Source organism: Cryptomeria japonica, chromosome 8 (genome assembly GCF_030272615.1).
Source record: "Cryptomeria japonica chromosome 8, Sugi_1.0, whole genome shotgun sequence".
Taxonomy (NCBI): Eukaryota; Viridiplantae; Streptophyta; class Pinopsida; order Cupressales; family Cupressaceae; genus Cryptomeria; species Cryptomeria japonica.
The window spans coordinates 137,981,645-137,990,170 of NC_081412.1; positions in this window are offsets into that span (position 1 = coordinate 137,981,645).

An 8,526-nucleotide genomic window follows, 5' to 3' on the forward strand; every position below is an offset into this window, starting at 1 on the left:
GCAACTTGAAGCAGCTCTCTCAGACTATGATGCAGAAAAATTGAAAAATATCAAACTAGAAGATGATCTAAAAGTAGCTCAGGATATCATTTAGGCACTTCAAGAGAATCTTACTATTGTAAGAAATAAGAGAAGAGAACTTTGTGAAAAGATGCAAAATGAGAATGATGAGAAGGAATCACTTAAAGATATGTTAAGTAAGCTGAAACTAGAGAACATAACTACAAAGAATGAGATGCAGGATATGACTATGAGATTTTGTAAAGAGATTGAAGATAGGAAGAAGAATGAAGAAGAATTGACCAGAAGACTAAGTGATGCAACACATGAGAACACAAGACTTAGCTATGAAAATGATCTATTAAAGATAGATTTGATGCACACTCAGAATGGCTCCAATGAATTGATGAGACAGAAAGAAGTATTAGAAAGAGAACTAGAAACTACAAATCAACATAAAGAGAAATTCAAGAAAAGCTCAGAGGAACTTGGCACCTTGCTAAAGAATCAAAAACCTATAGGTAACACTTCTGGAATTGGCTTTGAAGTTGGTGAAAGCTCTGGTACTACAAACACACAGGATCATAGCAAACTGGTAAGGCAACCTAATGCTTATAAATTCAATAGAAAATGCTTTAACTGTAATAAGATGGTCATAGAGCAAATGAATGTAGATCAGGAAATTATCAGAATATCAACACACCCACTGGTCAATGTTCTAAATGCAACAAAGTTGGTCACAATTCTGAGAATTGCAGAATGAATGTGAGATGTTATGTTTGTGGAAGATTTGGACATTTATCTAATCAATGTAGAACACAAACTAGCATAGGTTATGGGAAAGCTATTTAGAAGAATAATGTAACTTTTTATGCATGTAACAAGATTGGGCATATTGCAAAATTATGTAGAAGTAAAGGATCACTAGATAGACAACAAAAGTTCTAGCTTGAAAGGTAAAGAAAAAGTTGAAGAGGTTAAGCAAGAATTCTCAGAACAATGGATTAGAAAAGCTGATCTAAATATTGGGAATACTCCTCCATCGGTAGAACCAATCAATACTTCACCGGCAGGATAGAGTGATGCTTCACTGGCAGGACATAGTGATGCTCCACCGGCAGGAAGTTCTTCATCGAATTGAAGAAAGTTTCCTTGAGGGTTTGGTGATCTAATGACACATGTGCTATTATTGCCTCAGTTAGAGATGAGAAGTTGGAAATTACTTTATTACTGACAGACAATGTTAAGTGAATACTGAATTGGCATGCATTTAATGTGGTAGATGGCAAAAAGACACTATAAATTTGTGGTTTTGGCTCCATTTCATTTCACCGAGATTTCAAACCTACGAAAAGCATAAAGTTTTCGAGCTAAGGAATTTTGAGAAAGAGGCAAGAGTACTTCAAGCAATCATCCATCCTAAAGGCAGTAAAAGGTCTTTTATCATGGTATCCACCTATGCACTTGAATATATAGCAAACCCTACTGTTGTTGAAGTTGTAAAAAGACCTAGGCTCATATTTCAATTAGTTCCTGAGGTAGCAAAGAAAGATGATACTTTAGGTGCTTTTTCTCAAATTCCTAAAGGAGTTGTTTATGTTGAAGACCCCAGAATTTACATTCACTACAACATTGAGGAACTAGGAGATGAAGAGATTAAAACCATGTTTAAATCTATCATATGTGATGAATCTGACAATGTAAAAGATGAACATAAGATCATTGAAACCCTAGGATTTACAGAGATCCTTAGCATTCCTGAATTCCCCAAGGATGTGATTAGGATAGTCTTAAGTAGGGTACATGGTGAGTTTTTCTGGCTAGATGCAATTCACAAAATTACCAAGGAAGCTGTGAAAGTTGTCACAGGGTTACCAACCATCGGTAAAAGGCTAGACAAAACCAAGAAGGTTTCTAATGACCTAGTTATGAACCTAACTAGTGCCACATCTGATAAAAGGTCCTTAAGAGTCAATGATGTAAAAGATACTAATGTAAGATTTATCAGCATGATATTAGGATATAAGGCAACTCATGCAAATAGACTCAATTTAGTGTCAAGTCTGTGCATTAAGAGTGCTTATGACATGGTCACAAATAATGCAAAGATTGATATATGTGAGTGGTTGAAGGATGAATTAATTGACAACTTAGGCAAGATTAAGAAGGACAAGAAAGGAACTTTCAGGTTTGGAAATCTGCTAGTATGTCTGATGCTACATATAACCAAACAAGTTCCCAGTATAGGCTACAAAGAACTTGGATATGATATACCGGTAGGTAAACAACTAACTGAACTATTCAATAATATGGGAGAAGATAAGGAAAACAATATCCATGATTTCTTTCAAGCACTTAAGGCCAAAATGAAGAAAAGAATCAGATTATCACAAAAGATTATTGACAAATATAAGGATGAAATATGTTTTGTAATAAAAAAGGATGAGATCTGGATGGAAGTAGTCATCCCTAGGACAATCTAGGTAATAGAGATGGGCTATGAAACAGATGATCATATAATTGAAACATATGCTAAAGCACTTCTGGAAGACCCTAAAGAACCTAAGGAAGAAGTATTTGGTAGTGCAGAAACTATTGAAAGCCAAATACAATCCCATAAAAGAGTGAAAAAGGTTGAGGCAGTTGTGAGAAGAGGTTCTATTCAAGCAAAGGAAATCAAGGATAAAGTAATGAAACAAACTAGTATAACAGAGGATGAGTTAGCAGATCCACAACTGAAACTCACCTATCACCGATAGGCACATCTTCAAAGAATGACATGCCTGCAAATTTCAAGAGAGTTGTAAGGAAAAGAGATCCCTCACCAGCAACCACACCCTCACCTAGGAGGACAAGACAAAAAAAACAAGCAGTGAGATCTCCAGTAAGAAATGCTACACCAAAGAAGAAGAAACTAACACCCAAGAAGAAGAAGAGGACAAATAAGGACTTGGCTCCTCTTGACATACCGTTGAATGAAATTACAGAGGAAGGGAAATTGAAGAATATAGAGAAACTGTATGACACTCTGACAGCTGATGAAAAAGAACAAGTAGAAAACAGTGTTATATTACATATGGATATGTATAAGAAATTTTTGATGGAAGTAGTAGATGAAGTACCAGATGAACTATTTAAGAGATTGGAAGCAAGGAGACAAGCAGTAATAGAACTTGACAAGAAAATAAAAATAGAAAAGCTACTTGCTGTATACCTAGTGAATTCACCCAAAGAAATGGATGACTTAATTGCTGAAGCCAACTGGTTAGTATTTTCTACTACACACTGACACATTGCTTTAATGGTTGGAAGAGTTAATGAGGTGATTGAGGAGACAGAAAATGCATGGGACATTTTCCTAGTGGAAAAAGAAAAACAAGAAGAATACATGAGCCACAAACTTATAAAGGTTTATTAGAAGGAAAGAGACAAGGGTAAAGGTAAAGTTGGTGGACCACCTAGTATCAAGCTTAAAGACAACTTACCCCCACCTCCTTTGATTGCTCCACCGGTAACAACAAAAGCTACAAAAGATCAACCGATAGTTGAAAGTATGGATGTAGAGGATGTCAATCCTAATCCTGAAGTCTTATACATAGTAGATGTTGATACTCAAAAGATCAACATTGTGGTAGACAAAGATACAACTGATAAGACTGGCATGGCTAGTAAGCCTCTGGTAGATGAGCAAACTGAAAACACACAAGAGAAACCGACAGATGACAAAGAGAAACAGGTAGAAACTCAGACTTAGACTGAGTCAATGCAACAATCAAAGAAACAAATAGAGCAAAATGCTCCAGAACAGGAACAACAACAGGAACAAGTTCATAAAGAAACAATGCCACCGACAATAGGAGAAGCACACAAACCATTGCTTAAAGAAATGCAAACACAAATAGACCTACCAGAGGTCACAACAAGCTTGGTTACTTCCACCAGTGGTACTCTGAATGTAGGTTCCTCATCATTAGGCTACAAATCAACTAATGTGACTGAAGTACTCTTAGATTCAATTAAAAGGATAACAGATTGCAACTCACAAGCTTATAAGGCAATAGATGACACCATACCAATTTTGAAGGTAATTGCTCCTAACTGTAATATAGACAATAAATATTCTTTAGGACAACTTGATACCTTGTATAAATATATCACAGAAAAGATTGAGAAAATAAAGGAAGAGGCATTGAAGGATAAATTGGAAATTGAAAAACAAAGATTCTTTGATGAGCAGATAAAGAAGTGTACTAGAGATTTTGACACACTTCTACCAGAACTATGTAACTTATTGAAAGAGTACAAAACTCTGTACAAAGACACCTATAAGACAAACCTTTTTACTGTAGATATAGATAAGAAAATAAGCAAGGTATAGGATGAAATCAATAAACTTGCTAATAATTTTGTTAACTCACCTGATACATTATCAGTTTTTTAGCAAAAGATAACAAATTTTGAGGAAGAATTACTTAAATTAGAAAGAGAAAAGGAGAGAATAGTGAATAAGGGAAAGCATTTGAGATTAAAACTAAGTCCAAGATTGGACTATCTAGCATCATTACGGAAGGAAATATCTAAGGCACTAATACAAGGACAGAAAACACCGACAGAGCATTTGTAGCATCTCACCGGTACAACTAAAAGGACAGAGACAACAATAAGAGATAGTAAAAATTTTATGGAGAGTATAAACTTGATTTTGGCGGATCTATTTCAAATTGTAACTACCCAGTTACAAGGTTGAAACTACAAACTCTACTGACATCTTGACAACCTTTGTCATTGATGCCAAAGGGGGAGTACTAGTATAAGAAAATTCAAATATCATAGGAATCATATGCTTAGGGAGAGCGCACATTTTTGGTAACATTTTTGGACTTCACATTTTTGGATACACTTCTAAATTTCTCATGAGTGTTGCCATCAATGCCAAAGGGAGAGATTGTTGGCATATGCACACTCCAATGAGACATTGTATGTGATTGAAGGTTTTGTCATTGATGGCAACCTTACAATCCTATTACACCAACAAGGCATTACACTGGCATCAACATAATACACTCTACACCGACACTCAGAACACTGGCACCGGCACAGAGAAAGGAAGCATATGGCATAGAGGCCAACAGGATTTTTGATATATCATATTTTGTTTATTATTTGAAAAAATTTATAAGACGACTTGATATCATTGTCAAATGACTCTTATATATAAAAGAGATCATTGTAGACATTTTGTAAGTAAGTGATGTAAGCGAAAAAGTAAGGAGAAAAGATTAAGCAGACCTATTATGCAAAATATAGGTTAAGGGGTATATGTAAAGAACAAAGCAGGAACCAGTACTAAATCTAGCATTGAAGATGCTATTGTAAAACAATACGAGTTATTGGATTTGTATAATCCACATTGTAAGTCAGTGAGACTTCCCATTTGAGCAATGAGCTCTAGGCAGTTGGCCTTCCTGCATGTGCAGGCCCCTATTGTAAGTAATATTCTCTTATTGGTCAGTAAGTGAATATTGTGGGTCACAAATCCCATCAAGGTTTTTCCCACACCGGGTTTCCTCATTAAATCATTGTGTTATGGTGTGATTTTCATGTGGTTTCTTTCATTTTTGTTTATTGCATTATTTCTTGCATACCTGTACACTATTACAATATGTTCTGCATGTTTTAAGTTGAGAAATTCTAATTACCAGTTAGATACTGATTCACCCCCCCCTCTTAGTATCCGTGAGTTTCCTAACAATACCTATATATTGCCTTTAGATCTACAACAAATTATGCATAGAAATTGCTCTGAGTAGATGATTCTTAATAAAATTTAACCAAGGAAAGTATGCATTAACCTCAAATTGGCTCCATCTTTGGTTATTTAAGCATCACTCAACAATTGATAACAAACCTTAAGCCTAATCATACTCCTACAACAAGAAAGTAAAGAGGATTTTAAAATTGAATTGTTCATGAAAATGCCTTAGGCTTTGTGATAGATGAGTGCCCAATCTTGGGCCATAGAGTCAAATATAAAATTTCAAAAGAGATCCTATCAAAAAACTAATTTCAACCAATGGATTCAAAATATGTTAATGCCTTACAGTAACAAATCCATTCATATTTTCATAAAGTTCTACTAACAAATCCTACATATGCACTCAAGATCATAGTTATTTGATCAAAGTAATTTAACTCGTTACTTGAAAGAGAACCATGAACAAACAACTACAATCAAAGGGAACCTGCAATGACAAATTCAAACATTCTTGATATATTGAATTCATATGATATAAAATGTATGAAGCTAGAGACAACTTCATGATAGTAGTGTTGTCATGAAGATTGTGCCATGTTACTAAGATGTGAGCTCAACAATCCCATGAAACATGGAATTCCAAATGATCCTCACGCCCATGGGTCACCTATCTTGAGGATCAATCTCTAGAGTGAGTTAGCTCTCTTAATGGATACCTCCTAAAAAATAAATTTTTGGGTAAAGGGATAGAAGGATTACTGGAAATTAAACCTATCTTAGGAGGAGGTGATGCACCAAACTTTCTAATTCTATTCATTGTCTGAAACTCACAACCAGACTCAATGAAAGAGGCTTTTATGATCACAACTTAGAAAAATTAATAAATACATAAATATTTCACAAGAAGGCCTCTTGTTTTAGCATTTGTGTGAAGGAAACATAAGTTTCACAACTTAAAACTATTTTTAGCAATTGTTAGATACAATGTACCACTGAGAGGGGGGTGAATTAATGGTTCTCAATCTTTTTCCCTTTAACTATCCTATGTGAGTATACCAGTTCACAAATCAAGCTCAATGAAGACTTTCCGGTTAGTGGGGAGACCAACACAAATACAATCACACACAAAGAAAATCTCATAACACCAGTATGTACGAGGAAAACCCAAGATGGGAAAAACCTCGGTGAGCAATGCTATTGGAGTCTACTGCTCCAATCCAGCCTCACAATCAAATTTCTATTACAATTTTTAGGGCACCAACCCCTAACTTGTTTATGAGCTACAACCCAAAGGAGCTATAACCCCTGCACTAAGCTACAACTCAGTGATCACAATGAAAACATCAATTACAAAAGTAGTTATCTTGTTACAAGTGAATCTTGTAACCATTTTATATACCTTACTCTACTAGTGAGATACCTTCTCTGTTACATCGGTACACTTCTCCTGCTGCTCACATTTGTTGCTTCATTGCCGGTAAACTCTATCAGTTCACCTCTACTCTCTTTCTGCTCTACTGGATCTCCTCCTCACTGATCTACTCTTCACCAGTACTACACTTTGTCAGTCCACTGTCTGCCTTCTCTACAACTTTCTGCACTTCTACTCTACCAATATAACCATTACCAATTTTGCACTGCTATCGATTGAACACTTCAGCCCGGTTCACCCTCGCTCTCAGTATCTCTTCTTAGGTATGCATTAAGTACTTAGCTGATTTTCTCTCACATGCAAAATTAACCCTTAGTCACTTCACAACAACACTATCCTTGTCTCTTTAGCAACTCTACTCTTTCATCCAACGACAACCATCTCTGATTTTGGTTTGCATATTTATAGACTAGTTTTCTCGCTAAAAACCAATTCAAACTTTGAGAGGTTAAGGTTTCCTCACTTACCTTGAGGAAAACCAAATCCAATCAAATCTTCCCTAATCTGAGCTCTCTGACAGCCAGTTGTACACCTCTTCCATTATTGCACCTTCTTGACCACACCTTCTATCTTTGGCAATCTGATTTTTACCTTGTCAGCTGATCTCTTGGTCAAGCACCGAGATTGGTCTTGTTGTTTCCTTCAATCGCCTTGATATTCTCAATCAATCTTAGCTATCTCTTAGTTGTCCTTCAGACCTCAATCGACAAACCTCTGCAACAAGTCCTGTGATTTATGGGATCTACCATTAATGTTGACCAACCCTGCATCTGCCTTGTTAGCATTCGTACCATCTATCACTGCATGCAAGTCGACCACCTTGACTCTATGTGGCATCCATGTCGACCATCTACTAGCTTGGATCTTCATGCTAGTTCAGATAGGATCACTAAACATATGCTCTATCAGTTCCTCTTTTCTACCAGTTTACTAACCCTCCTGGTATCTCACATTCTACTAGTTGACTCCTCATGTTTGCACTTTGTTGAACTATTGGTGGAACACCTAAATTGGTCTTCAGACATGTCTATCCCAAGCATGCACATTCCCACAAAGTGGGAGGACATCTACATCTGCACCTTGCTCATATTACCGATGGACTTACATACTGATAAATACTCTTTATTTGTACCATCATCTCAACATGCCTTCTCAGTCAGTTCAGTGCATATCCTTGATTTCATGCACTTGATGCACACCTCTTCTTCCTTATCTCACAAAACTATGATGCACACAATGCATGATAGGAGATAAGTTCCACTTACCGGTGGGGTGACACCTTGTCTTCTACATCCTATAATGTATTGATGTGACTTCCCTGTTTGTGCAACATATCTTC